This window comes from Salarias fasciatus, chromosome 15 (genome assembly GCF_902148845.1).
Source record: "Salarias fasciatus chromosome 15, fSalaFa1.1, whole genome shotgun sequence".
In the NCBI taxonomy this organism is placed as follows: domain Eukaryota; kingdom Metazoa; phylum Chordata; class Actinopteri; order Blenniiformes; family Blenniidae; genus Salarias; species Salarias fasciatus.
In genome coordinates this window covers 24,159,017-24,164,251 of record NC_043759.1, presented here as the reverse complement: position 1 = coordinate 24,164,251, position 5,235 = coordinate 24,159,017, and the positions used below count along the sequence as shown (strand labels likewise).

The following is a 5,235-nucleotide window of genomic DNA, read 5'->3' as shown; positions in this document are numbered from 1 at the left end:
TGGCGAATGCTAGGGGGTGGGGGGGTTTGGGGGGGTCGGAGGTAAAGACGGATCGGGGCTACTTAGTCATGGGTTGGTCTCAGTGCAGCAGTGAAAATACTCAAAGTCAAACGCCGAGACATCGAAGTGTTGCAGGAGTCATGCTGCTTTTTATCAACTGTAGTTGAACATTTCGAACCTTTCTGGGGACATTTGGTGAGTTTTAATGTGTTCATTTGGACTGCAGGAGGGTCGAAACATTTGAACATTTGCATTGAAGGCACTGAAGGCATGAAGGCATTGCATGAGCATTTAGCTAAAAGCAACATCAGCCTCAGCCTGAGGTGACTCTTTATGAAATGTCTTGTGATGCTGATAAACTGATTAGCAATAATTCATTCATGACATTTACCAAGTGGGCCTTGATCCAAATCAGCGTCATGCCCTATCTCAAGTACGAACAAATAGGTTCTGAAGTAGAGAATAAGTGAAAAGGTCTCAGCTCCATCAAAGATGTGTTATGTGGAAGAATCAGTTTTCTTTAGTCACAAATTGAAGTCAATTGTTTAAAAAAAAAGTTGTTTTCAGAGGCTCTGGGCAGCGTTGTGGTGTAAATGAACAATGAAAACACAACTTTCAGGTGAAAAAACAGCTCCTCGGGTGGATCTGATCAAGACATCTGAGGTTTCTCAAGGTTTGAGAACAGAACCGTTGCTCTGCATAACATCCCTCCCGTTCATCAAACACTCCTTAGCCTCCACTCATTAGGTTCAGTCTCTTATCACATTGCTAGAAAGAGAGTGGAGCATGATTTTATTAATCCCAAACTGGCATTAATAAAGGACAGAGACTCTGAGGTCTGCGATGGCCGGGAATCGAACCCGGGTCAACTGCTTGGAAGGCAGCTATGCTCACCACTATACCACCATCGCTGAGTTCTTGGCTGTGTTTATCTCTGCTGATGATGCACGGCGGCTTCCTGCCAGCAGCGCCGTGGCATTTTTCATCCGTCACACCGTTTCCCTCCCGCCTGCGTCACTCCGGTGTTTCCATGAGTCACCATGAACTGGACGTCTCTCAGCGGCCGCCGTGCACAGACACACTCTCTCAGATCTGTCCTTTGTGTGGTATTATTTTTAATTTCTCACTCTTCTCTTCTCTCGGGACGAAAAAGGTAAGAGCTCTGTCCACTGTGACTTCCGTCCTCTATGTCGCGCTCTAATAGTGGGCTGCTGCTGGAAAAGTGGTCAAAATGAACCATCATTAGATAAAAGCCCATCCAGCTGATTGAAGTTGTATTTTTCTTCCAGTCTCCCCATATGGTGCGTGAGTATAGATCTTACTGCGGAGACGCTCGGCCCCAAAGCAAATCATGAGTCAGCCGGCGTTCACACGGCAAGTGAAGATTTATGGCAGCGAAGATGGAAAACTTCTTCCTGCTGCCTCCTGTTTTCCTCCTCAAAGCCAGAGAATCCCCCGCGGGCCCGTCGCCAGCCTCCGGCAGCAGCGCCGTTTGCCCCGGCCGCTGCCTCGTCACATCTCACCGGGTACCGGGGGGGGGGGGGGGGGCAGTTCATCAGACGCAGCGAGATGTTGACAGAATTTAAACTGGTTGATTTCACCCATCCTCAAAATATGCTGACTCGCCTGTTTTAAAACTTTTTTTTTTTTTTAATCAAGAGGACTGAACTCACCATCATGAGGCTCTTCTGCTCATTTAAATCACTTTCGGTTTGTTTCTCTGGAAATGTTGGGAGTGTTTGGAGGCTGGTCCTTGAAATGTTTTTTACTTAAAGGTGCTGTCGGCAGGATTCCGCATCTCTGCCATCTTGCTTAGGGTTACCTAAGCAAGATGGCGATTTGACGCATCAAAGATGGTGATTTGAAACCCAGCACAGCCAATCCTGTCCTGTTTTCTCTGACATCACGTCCTTACGCAAGTTTAGCCCCTCCCACAAGAACGTGCGGCGAACGCCCCTCGACCAATCACGGTTAGAGCCTCATGGGCTCTTCTGATTGGTCAAAGATACCTGGAGCTGTCGAGATTCCTTTTCAGTTCAGAACAGAGACAGATGGAAACGCTGCGCCCTCGCGGTAGTGCAATTATGCTACACTCCTAAAGGATTATCAATGGATACTCTAACATTTAATCCAAAGAAAACACATAAAAATTAGCATTGACTAGCAAAATCCTGCCTACAGCACCTTTAATTTGACTCGTTTCCTCAGTTTTTAAATAGTTTTCTTTTGTTTGGGACCTTCTTATTTTCCAGGAACTTTTTTACTCCATAATGTTTGTATTTTATCCAGTTTGCGGCTTGCAGTTATTTTAAAATGGGATCCTCCACAGTTGAACGTCTCTGCTTCAGTCTCGGTTTGAAGTCCTTGAAGTAAAAAGAAGATACTAAAATGAAATAATGAAAACTTTAATACATAAATTTGACCCATCTGTTTGAATGCTGTTCAGTAAATGATCCAGCACTATCTTTTATTTCTAAATCCATCAAATATATTTAGTTGGTTTTTAAATTTTTTTATCAAATTTGAAGTAAAAGTTACTTGTTTTCAGAAGCCTGGTTGCTTAACAGATTCCTGTATTTTCCCAGAGCGGCCCTCAGACAGCTTCGGTTTGTTCTGCCGCCATAGATTTTTACATTAAAAAGCCGGCTGGACGCATTGCTCCAGTAATTCCTCCTGACATGTGCACAGGGAGCAAATTAGATCGGATGTTTCTGGGAATATTACTAATCTGGATAAAATGTGAGTGCAGGCTGCGCACGGCCCCGGCCCCGGCCCACTCATGTAAATTACGGCGCGCGGACCTCTGGGACCACTAAATTAAAAGTGCACTAACGGTAATCAATAGCGAAAAGGAGGAATTTGTGCTGAAAAATCAATTAATCATTCACGCCCTGCTGCGAGGGATCCCCTGGCATTTCCTGCCGGTGACTAATGCTCACACACTTTCAGCAGAGAGAAACTTGATGGGTGTTGACGATGAGGGGAAAAGCGGCGGCGGAGGAGGAGCAGGACCCGTCCGGATCGTCAGGTGCGCACAGAACATCTGGAAACATCCATCAGACAGTTGCTGTCCCTGCAGGCTCCGTCCTCTCCTCAACAGGCAGCGTGTAACCCCAGTGAACGGCGCCGAGTCCGCTGTTCTCACCTCGTCCTGGCGTCCTTTTCTCAGGGGGTTTGGAACAGGCTTAGCATAATACCTTTACATGGATCCGGCAGTCATTTGTATTCTGAGCGGCTTCGCTGGATATCACCGCGGCCAAGTCAGCTGGGGCCTTTTTCTCCTGCAGGGAAATTACATTAAAGTTCAATAACAATTCAGGATGAGGAAAGATTTGCAGCCCATTTTCAAGATAAATGGTGAAATTTCAGATTTGGCCTCCTGACAGTCAACAGGTACAGCAGAGGGGGGAGAAAAAGCAGAGAATGTAAAGCAGATGGAAGCAATGCATCTCAATTCAGACACATTTAGCAGGAATGGAGACAAACGTCCCCGCGACTGACGGAAAATGAGCTCTCGAAGGAATTAAATGTGTCAAATTTGCGACGTAAAATGTGAGGGAGGCAGGAAGACAAAGAGCATGTTGAGCACAATCAGCTGCAGGATGAGGGAGTGTTTTGTTCCAGGACGTCTTCAGAATGGAGTGGAGCGAGGACTCTTCAGAGCAAAGAGGGGTATTTTATGGTCACACACACACACACACACACACACACACACACACACACACACACACACACACACACACACACGCAGTCTGCTCGCCTCCCTGATAACGTGCTGCATTGCTGAACTAAGCAGACACGAGTCTGAAGTGAAAAATCTCCCGGGCTGCCGAGGCAGCTGCTGCAGCTGAAACCGAACACGAGCAAAGCTGATGCTCTGCAGAGAGCGGAGGAGGGGGGGGGCGGAGGAGGGTAAAGGAGGAGGAGGGTGGAGGTGATGGATTCTCTACAAACTGATACGGACCAGAAAAAAAAAAAAACAGTTTTATTTCTATTTTCCATTTATTTGTTCATTTGTGATCTGCCGACATTCAGATATTGGTGAAATGTCCTGTTTGATGCCAGTTTGTAGCACTGATGAAGTGCATGTGCGTGTGTGTTCTGCCTCAGAGATCTCAGAGATTGTTGTCATTTTCAGGGGGAAATTGTTTGGTTTTGTGAAAATAAAGGCACGTTCATCATGTTTGCTTTAAAGTTCCTCGGCTCTGCTCAGCAGTCTGCGGCTGCAGGAAAGTTAGGGTTGAATGCAGAGAAACAATTCCCCCAGTATGATCAATACAGACTGTTTTTTGCTGTCTGAAGTAGCAAGAGTATCTTGGCAATTAAGCACCAAATGAGCTTAAAATAAGGTTTGAGTCAGTAATCAGTCAGTGAACGGTAACATTTAGAAAAGGAGACTTCTGAACTTTTAAGTGAAAGAAAAGAGGAAAGATGGTCAAATGTGAATGTCTGGTGGATTCTTTATTCACCTGTAGTGTCTCACCTACTGAGATCCTGCACATTAAGATGGTTTAGGCCAGTGATTATCAACTGGCGGCCCGCGGGCCGAATGTGGCCCACCAAATCGTCCGATCCGAATCCGTGACTGGATTCAGGAATTCTGAGGTTCAAGGAGAAAATATCATGTGATCCACAGTATTGAAACAACTGAAAACAGAAACAACTGACACTCTTAACTATCAGTAATCCCCAACATTTATCACTCTGTTTGGCCTGAACGAGGACAGAGTCACAGCACTGTTTAACTTTTACTGCTCCACAGTTTGCGTTTTTTAACATAACTCTTCCTCCTGCCCTTACTTTACACTTGGTTTCTATTTCAAACTCTCAACAAGCTTCAAGCTAGTTATAATAATAATAATAATACATTTTATTTGTAATGCGCTTTACATTTCAAAAGAAATCTCAAAGTGCTACAGAACAAGATTAAAAACAATTCTCAAGGCAGAAATACAAAGGTCAGAAAAAAAAAATGTTAAACATAACATATTAAACATATTAAAACTAGTAGACTTCTCAGGACAAAAAAAGGAAGAAAAACCATCCAGCATAGCTTAAAATAGCATGGTAACAAAATACTGACCTGGTACCAGAACAAAACGTGTCACAGATGATTAAGTGGGCTGTAGAGATTTCAAATCAGAAAGGTGATCTTGGTGAATGCTGCCTCCCAGGTGTAGGTTGAACCAAACAAGGGGAGTACGGACCGAGCCAGAGTCTTGAATGTGCCGTAGT

The 5,235-nt window shown here is 44.9% G+C and overlaps 1 non-coding gene across 1 annotated transcript; it reads right to left on the bottom strand.

The window, feature by feature from the left end:
- Positions 1-839: 839 nt before the first annotated feature.
- trnag-ucc (transfer RNA glycine (anticodon UCC)) lies at positions 840-911 on the bottom strand. The gene has a single exon. It is a non-coding gene; the product is annotated as a tRNA-Gly (tRNA).
- Positions 912-5,235: the final 4,324 nt, after the last annotated feature.